The 9,088-nt window shown below is 28.7% G+C and overlaps 1 long non-coding RNA gene across 1 annotated transcript; it reads left to right on the plus strand.

The window, feature by feature from the left end:
• The first annotated feature begins 210 nt into the window (after window positions 1-210).
• Window positions 211-2,760, plus strand: LOC133039480 (uncharacterized). The gene is made up of 4 exons (XR_009688631.1): window positions 211-226; window positions 725-844; window positions 1,052-1,444; window positions 2,128-2,760. It is a non-coding gene; the product is annotated as an uncharacterized LOC133039480 (long non-coding RNA).
• Window positions 2,761-9,088: the final 6,328 nt, after the last annotated feature.

A 9,088-nucleotide genomic window follows, 5' to 3' on the forward strand; every position in this document is an offset into this window, starting at 1 on the left:
AGATGCCTTCTTGCGCGAGCAAGCTGGTGGCCTGTGCCGACTACCTGAACTCCACCAAGCCAGGTGAGGAGTGTTGTAGCTCGATCAATCAAGCCGTAGCTATCGAGCTCCCTTGCTTGTGTAACCTCTACAACAGCCCTGGTGTGCTTTAGAGCTACCGAGCTCCCTTGCTTGTGTAACCTCTACAACAGCCCTGCCATATCCATTTTCATCAAACTCAACAAAGGTTTGGTTTGTTTTTACTGTTATTCGATTTTCAGCTCGCAATATTGATTTTTGAATTTTTTTGCTTCGTGGGGTTTTCTGATTTTTTTTTCTTTCTTGAAGATCTTTTTTGATTTGGGCTTTTGGGGTTTTGTGGAAATGGTAGCTCAATTCTTTTACAACGTATGTGTTTAACTTGATATTGATTGATAGATTTGTATGAATTAAAATCTCTTAATCTGACTAAGGTTTCCACTTAAATCTTGTGAACTTTTTTTACCTTTGGTTGAGCTGATCCCGTTCGATATTTTATGGGTTTTTCTTTGTTGGTCAAGGTTCTGTTCTGGTTATTTTGTTTAATGATTTTCATACTAACTGATTATGATGTATTAAACATTTTTCTTTAATTTAAAGTTTGAGATTTAATTATTGAAAAATCTAGATACATACATACATACATACATACATACGTATTTCTTTCTTTCTTTCTGATAGTTCATGTCTTGTTTGTTTTGAATAGAAAATGGGTACTTACCTCATTACTCCCAAAACTGATAAGCTCTTTGAAGATGGTGTGAATGATCGACTAAGATGTAGGTTATCATCAATGCAAGGGTGGCGCGCATCCATTGAAGATGCTGTGAGTAATTAATAAATCTTTTTGTCTTTCTAAATTAGAACTGAAAAAAAAAATAGATCCATTTTCTGATATTTAAAGTTTTAAATAATCTTCACTTCTATTGACAAGCCCGCTTTCAAGTTGTGTATCGGCAAGTCTCATTCTGTGTCTTTTTCTTGTCAAAGATTATTCTTAAGTTAGTGTGATTTGATTTGATTTTTTATTTAGCATGCCGCTTATTCTGATCTGGATGCGTACACTTCCTTCTTTGCTGTTTATGATGGTCGTGGAGGTAAGAATTGGGAGGATAGGTTGTCATTATCTTTGTAGGATTACCAATTTAGTACCACACGTTGAGCTCATTATTTACTTATTTTTTGAAACTTGTTCCATTCTTCAACACAACCATGGATCTTTAAGTTAATGAAATTGCAAATTCAACACAACCTGGTCAGGCAATCTTTTGAATTTCAGGTTTGTTCTTGTGAGAAGGTTACATTGTCAGAGTGGCCTTTTACTTCTTCATTTTGATGATTTTATCTATCATTTTTGCAGGTTGATGCCTTTGCTAAGAAGCTTGGCTATACCTCCTCACTTCAGGCTGCTCTTGTCAAACTACAGGTATTTTTTTTTTCCTTTAATAATTTAATAAATTTTGGCTCTACACTTAGTAAATTACTCGTTCAAGTAGTTTATGTCCCGAAAATGGATTTGTTGCCTGCTTGTTTGTAAATCTATTTTTCATATACAACTACTCCATATACAAGTTTTATATGTATATGAGTAGTGTTATCAATATATAAAACAATATATATAATTATATATAGATGAGTCCTATGAGTATGCATAGAGAATCAATGGCCACTCCAATTTTCGCTCTTATTCTATATCTAATCCTTCTCCTCGCAAAATCTCTAGCGCACATTTATAGTGATAATGATCTCTTAGAATTTTCTTTATATTTTGAGTAATTGGGAGCTGAATTCTCACTATATTTTTAATTAGTTTTTATTGATTCTTTCTTTTAATTTTTATTATATCCTATTGTGTTGTTACATTGAAATTGGTTGATACCTCTTTATTTTTTGGCTATACAATATTAGCTTTTTGTCTTTTGTTTGTTCCTTTAAAAGAATCTAGTATGCTTGGATTTATTAATTACTGTTATTGCATTCTTGCCTGATTTTTATGTAGATGCAGTCCTAGGCATAGGCTAATTATACATCCCATGTTCGAATCCCTCTCCCTAGTGTCAAAGAAAAGTATGTGATTTTGATTGGTCTATTTACAATTCTCACAAACAGGTGCTTCCTCGAAATCAACTAGAAAATTACATATACGTATGCTTGCTTTTCCTTTGTTGGAGCAAGGCCAAATGGAAGAGGCTGAAAAAGCTGCAAGAAAGGCATTAGAGATTAACAAGGATGATTGCTGGACCCAGCATAATGTGAGTTATAATAATTATTTTTGTTTTCCATTCATTCCACCTAATTATTCTAAATCTTTAAATAATTATACTCAATTTAGTGTTCCACTATTCTGAAATTGTTACGTCAAATGAGATAAAGGCTAAAGAGGCTTATCACATCTTTTCATAGCACTTGGTACCAATTTCAGGGCATGGACCTGATTAAAAATACATGTTTTAGGTCTTGGCTGGTTCTCTAATATTACGATATTTTGTAGTTCTGCCATGTTCTTCAGTATGAATGCTGTTTTAAAGAAGTTGTGTGGTTTGAATGGTTGATACCTCTTTATTTATTGCTTAGCTTTGTTTAATAAGATTTCTGTTAATTTAATTACATATGTAGCATAGCTGTAAAGAGGGAGTCCTCTATTTTTGGTGAAAAAACTATTCTTAATGGTATGTATGGGTATATATGCAACCATTATATATGTGTGCTTTTTGTATATTTGCATATATAGCATTATGTAATTATTCTGCTATAAAATGATATTATTTTGACATTGTTAGTTTTTTTTAACTATTATTAGTATTGTGCGATGGGCCTTTGGTTGGGTTGGAATAGATTTTTTAGGCATGCTTCCATCAGTTGTGTCTCTGTATTGTCAATGTGGATTTCTTTTGCCAATGGTATTTATTTCTTATGGTGTTGTATTATTTAGCTAACTCCTAGCAAACGTAGGATTTATAACTGATGACTGAGTATAAAAAATGAAGTTAATGTTAGTCATACATTGTGCCTATGTATTTACTGTGATATAAAATTATTTTAAAATTTAAAAATACAAGTAGGGAAAATTGCATAAAAATTTGCAATTTTCTCTTACTTACATTTATGTTTCATTTTATAACCGACGCAATAGGTATAAAAAAAATTATTTCAGCAACTCATGTGTCATTTTATAACCGACGGTATAAGTTTTTAGTGTCGGTTTTAAAATGGCACAAACAATTTTGCGTCATTTCTAAACCGACGCAGAAGATAAAAAAGAAAAGTGTATATATTGTGACGGTTTTTAAATGAAGAGAATAGTTTTTTGAGTCATTTAAAAAACGACGCTAATAAAAAACTATCTGTGACTACGGCATATATGTCAATTTTTTAAACCGACGCAAATTCTTTAAATGTCACCTAAAAACCGACGAAAATACTCCTTTTTGTAGTAGTGGTAACACCCTAATCTATAAGAACGCCACGTGTGTGATTTTATAAACTAGTTTAGTACTAATTGATTAATTATTTATTAAAGGCTAATTAGGATATTTGCCCCCTAAACTTTAACATGTACCAAATCATGCCCCTTGAACTTTTCTAACCGTTAAAAATTTCCCCTGAACTATTTAGATTATTGGATTTAAGGACTTTTGTCCAATTTCACTCAATTTTACTAATTTTGTGTTTGTTTATGTACTAAATTATGCTCCCTAGACTATGATATCTACCAAATCATGCCTCTCAAATTTTGACATGTACCTAATCATGCATCCTGAACTTTCATCCATGTTAGACTTTCCTTAATAAAATTAGACAAAAGTCCTTAAATCGAGCAATCTCAATAGTTTAGGAGGATTTTTAAAGACCTTAAAAGTTTAGGGGGCGAAATTCTTAATTACCCTTTATTAAAATCTGTGATAATAATAAAAATTTCACCAAAATAAAACCCTAGTAACAGATAGTATAACGACACTAAAACTTTGTTCCAAGGATTCTTGTTATAATAATTTTACAAAAGGACAAATAAAAAAAAAAACAAGTCAAAATACACAATTGATACAGCCAACACAACTCCTAAAAACTCAACACAAAGGCCGATAATGTCAATATGTACATTCGCCAGAGAAGACCGTCATCTCATGGCTGCTCTAACTTTTTCTTGCCCTTACCCGCACTACAGAGCACCTGTGAGTTACAAGGACTCAACAAGAAAAGTAATAAAGAAAATACATGTAATAATTAATTATCCATTTTACTATAATAGAATAATCAAACAATAATATTTCAAAGATTATATAATATAATGAACTGTATGTAAGGAAATAAATAGTAACCATATATTGCATTGCTTAATCAGGTAAGCTTGTGCCATAGTCTGGAACCCATACATCGCATCACAACATCACCGCATCACCTAATCTGGTGAGCCCGTGCCATAACCTAGTACTCATGTATCGCATCGCCTAATCAGGTGAGCCCGTGCCCTATCCTGCACCAATACGTCGCATCACCTAATTATCGCATCATAATTGAAAATAAAAATAATTTATGGTATTCACATTTAAATTTACACACAATAAATTAAAAAGGTAATTTTACAATGCACTCCTCCAATAAAAGAGACGCGTGCAACAGACAGTTTGAATTTTATTTTTGGCTTGTTAATTTTTTTTGAATTTTTTGAAATTTTAAAGGATGTCTTAAATAACTATAATGCACATGACCATGAAAAAAATAAACAAAAAAAGTCTTTCGAATGTTAAAACATGTAGGAGTACATCAGTGCACCATTTTTAAAGAGGTACATTATTTTTGGCGCCTTAAATTTTTTTGAATTTATTAAAATTTTACAGGATAAAAAAAGTCTATTAGGTGCCGAAACAGATAAAAATACATGAGTACATCACTTTTAAAAAAATGCACTGTAGTATTTAGGGGTGTTCATAAAAACCGACAAATCGAAATCGACCATCAAACTGACCAAACCGTAATCGAATTTTTGGTTCCACGTCATCACCGAATTTGGCGGTCGGTTTCGGTTCTGATTTTTTTGACATGGCAGTCGATTTCGGTTTCTGAAATAAAAAAATAGTTAAACCAAAAAACTGCCAAAACCGCCTAAAACCGCCTAAAACTGCACAAAACCGCCAAAAATGACAATCCGAAAAAACTGCCAAAAACCATACGGTCAGTTTTATACAGTTATAATTTCTAAACAGTAGGTTACGGTTTTCGTAAAATAAAAACCGTAACTGAGCAGTCGGTTATAAAATTATAAAAAAACGACCATAACCGATTAATTTTCACCCCTAATAGAATTTCCCAAAATTAAATTCTTAATTTCATGAATACATCTAATAATATTAAATATATATGAATATTAATTAAATATATATATATATATATATATGGAAACTTCTATATTAGGGATGCTTGTTTTGTCCTTATAGATAGGGACATTTTGTTGTACATTGATTAATGATCCAATAGTAATAAGAAGTTGGAGAATATGATAGTAATGATGAAAGTTAGTACAAGCTAACATATCTTCTTAATATTTTAATAGTAATTATTTTATCTTTTAATAAATAATATTATTTTACTTTACTCAACTTTTTTTTTTGTTTGACTTATTTTTTTTAATAACTTTTCATAAGAAAATTATCTTCAATCTTATGTACTTTATTATTCTTTTATCTCTTGGAAAAGCATTTTTGTTTCTTCTTATAAGAACCAAATCTAAATTTGAGTTATATATTACAGAAGAGGAATTATAGTAAAATGGTAAACAAAAAATATTTATTACCTATACCATGACTTTTTTTTAAAAAAAAATAAAATTACATTTCATTTATTCTTCTTCATTCACATAAAACTTCTTTCTAACCACAAAAGAAATTAACAAATTTGATTTTGTTTTGATGTTTTAAATTTTTTTTTTAACCAACAAGTTAGAAAACGAAATAATTAAAAGTTAAAGCTTAATCAAAATTAAAATTATGATTTTAATTTATAAGTCTTTTAACTGTTTACTTTTTTTTTTTTTTTTAATTAATTAAGATGTAATTGGTGAGGTTTGATGAAAATCCCATTTCTAATTATTCTCTTTTTTATTTTTTTTTTTAAATTTTTGAGATAAGATGAGTTTTCACTAATTAATTATTTCAACAAAATAAATAATAATTTTCTTAATTGTTTTGGTCAAAAAAAAAAATAATTTAAATGGGAGAAAATATGTTTAGAAGAAAATTTGTAATAAAATCTCCAAAAAAAAAAAAAAACAGAAAATTTACATGAAATAATACTTTTAAACACGTGGAAGGTTATTATTTGGTGAAAGAAAATAATTTAATAAAATTCATTTTCTCACAATGTTAACTTTTAAAAATCATATCGATATGAATGGTTAGAAACTTGTATGTACAATATAAAGACAAAAACATAATCACTCCCATGAAATTATTCTATATATATAAATAATGTCGTATCTACACTACACTACAGATGTTGAATATGATGTGTCCTTGGAGAGTTTACCCACTACTGCATATATACAATATGCCTTGTCTGCTGTAAGAGTGAGAAGAACAACAATTCATAGTTGCTAATAGAAAAATTTCAATGTAAATTACAACAACTCAGAGATTGGATGAAAGGGACAGAAAAGAGAAGTAGAAGAAGATGAATTGGTTTGTGATGGACAAACTAATAGCTATCATATTTTTCAAATAATGTTTCAAAAAATCATATTTAGTGTAAGAATTTACATACCTTAAACTTACAATGAAATTTGATCCATAAATATTAAAATTGTGACATTCTCATCGTATAGATAAAATTGCTCAAATTTATTGTATAGGTTATCAAACTAAGCATATTCACTTAAAAAAATCCCTCCCTTTCGGCCTTTACAAAAAAATAAAATTTTAAAAGAAGTGTAATCAAATCTGAATTCGTGATGGTTGTTTATGGTCAGATTGTATGTTTATGTTAATGAAGTTATCTCATTCTTCCTCAAATAAATAAATAAATAACTAAATAAAAATCTGAATTCAATAACTGATTATACAAATAAAAATGTTTTATTTATGATACAAACAATATAAATAGATATTATAAAGTACTCCGAAAGCTATCAGCCAGAAATTGATGTCGTTTCATCCCACTTTTTCCACTGATTTTATATTTTTATCAAACTCTCAAATTCTAATATATAAATAAGAGTAGTACTCTACAATCGAGAGGCATAAGAATTGACGGGGAAGTAAGAAACGACAACAGGAGGTTTAGTATTATTAGATGATTTGTTTTTAGACTTAACAGTACTACTCTTGCTTTTCTCCATCGACGAAGATGATGAATCTACTTTCTTCTTTAAGCTCTTATCCTGGTCTGACACCCGAGGCACGTACGAAGGCCGAAAGCAGTTGAAAATAGACATTTTTATTTTCAATGAGCTACCTTAATTTTTTTTTTCATTTTTTTTTTCTTGAGAATATGAGCTAGCTTAATTACAGCTATATGAAGCTATAGACGAGGTACGAGAATATATATATATAAATAAGATATGAAATACAACATCAATATTAATATTTGTGGTATTGAGTTGCTATTTTTTTGTTTAGTGATTGGTTTGCGTGTGGAGCAAACTAAAAGAACCGTGTCACACAAGAATGCCTGGTCTTAAAATATTTTTGTCTTCTTTGACCTTTCTCATTTTCTTTGGTTAATTAACTATGTTATGTGGTGGAGTGGACTCAGTGTAGTGGTTGAAAGGTTAACGGAACGATTTCTTTTCATTATTTTCACATGCTTTGACCACCACTTAAATAAAAGTGACAATTACATTTCTTTATTTTTCAACGGTGACAAAGTAAAATATTTGTAAAAATGACTTACGTCAAATTAAAATTGATTATTTGGTATTTAGTCACAAGATGAATTTAATAAAGACCAATCAACAATTATATAATATATGCTAACCCTAGAAAAATTGCAATTCCATAAAATATGTATTCATTAAAATTAAGCAATTTTTGTTTTTGTTTTAAGAAGTGATTAGAATCACTTTAAGAAATGCACGATAAAATTAAAAATAATCAGCAAATTATATGCAACTATTTTCATCCATAAAGTTTGAAGATCACATACGTGGCGTGTAGTACTTGGCCGGTCCGTATTTTTTTAAATTTATATTGCGATTAAAAATTGTAACTAAATAAATAATTTTCCCCAAATATATATATCTATTCTATATAAAGTGTGCCTATATAACTAAAATTCTTAGTTTATGAGAAATTTATGGGTGACTTTCTATTTTTATTTAATAAAATATTATTTATATATAATAAAATAATAATAAAACCAATCTCATTAATATTTAAACTGATATTTAAGATTCTGATGTTTGTTTTCTTTAATCTTATACTTTTAACTGAATTTAAATGTCTCAAGTATATATATTATATAATGACATATATTTTACTCTCACTGATTAATCTTTTATTGTTCCCTATAAATATAATAGTGTGCATTCTCTTTATCTCTTCATCTCCTATCTCTTTGAATTATATTTGTATTTACAATTTTTATTAATTTATTGCAAATTTCAGTGATGACAACATTGGGTTCGAGATGCTTGAGGTTGTATTTTGTTGAAAATACAATAAAGAATAAGAAAAATTGTTACAAATGTTATAAAGAAGACATTTATTTAGTGAATCAATTATAATTTGTGTGAAAATCTCAAATTTTGAGTTATATATTTACTTTCTTTCCATGTATAGTTATTCTTTATTAATCTAATCCTTATATTTATAATCATTATATTTAGTACTATTCATGAAATCTCCATTCTCCCTAAGCAATACATAGTTTATTGGTTTCTATAATTTTGTGCTAATTTTATTTTATATTTTTTATGTGCCAATTATAAAGTGGTAATATATATATATATCTCATATTTTCTTAAGGTAGAGTTTATATTCAATTTCATATATTGGCTAATTGTTGGTACTATCTGGTTCTATTTTTTTCGTAATTTTTTGTCTTATTAAACTAATTATTATACTTTAAGTTACTCATT

This window comes from Cannabis sativa, chromosome 6 (assembly GCF_029168945.1).
Source record: "Cannabis sativa cultivar Pink pepper isolate KNU-18-1 chromosome 6, ASM2916894v1, whole genome shotgun sequence".
In the NCBI taxonomy this organism is placed as follows: Eukaryota; Viridiplantae; Streptophyta; class Magnoliopsida; order Rosales; family Cannabaceae; genus Cannabis; species Cannabis sativa.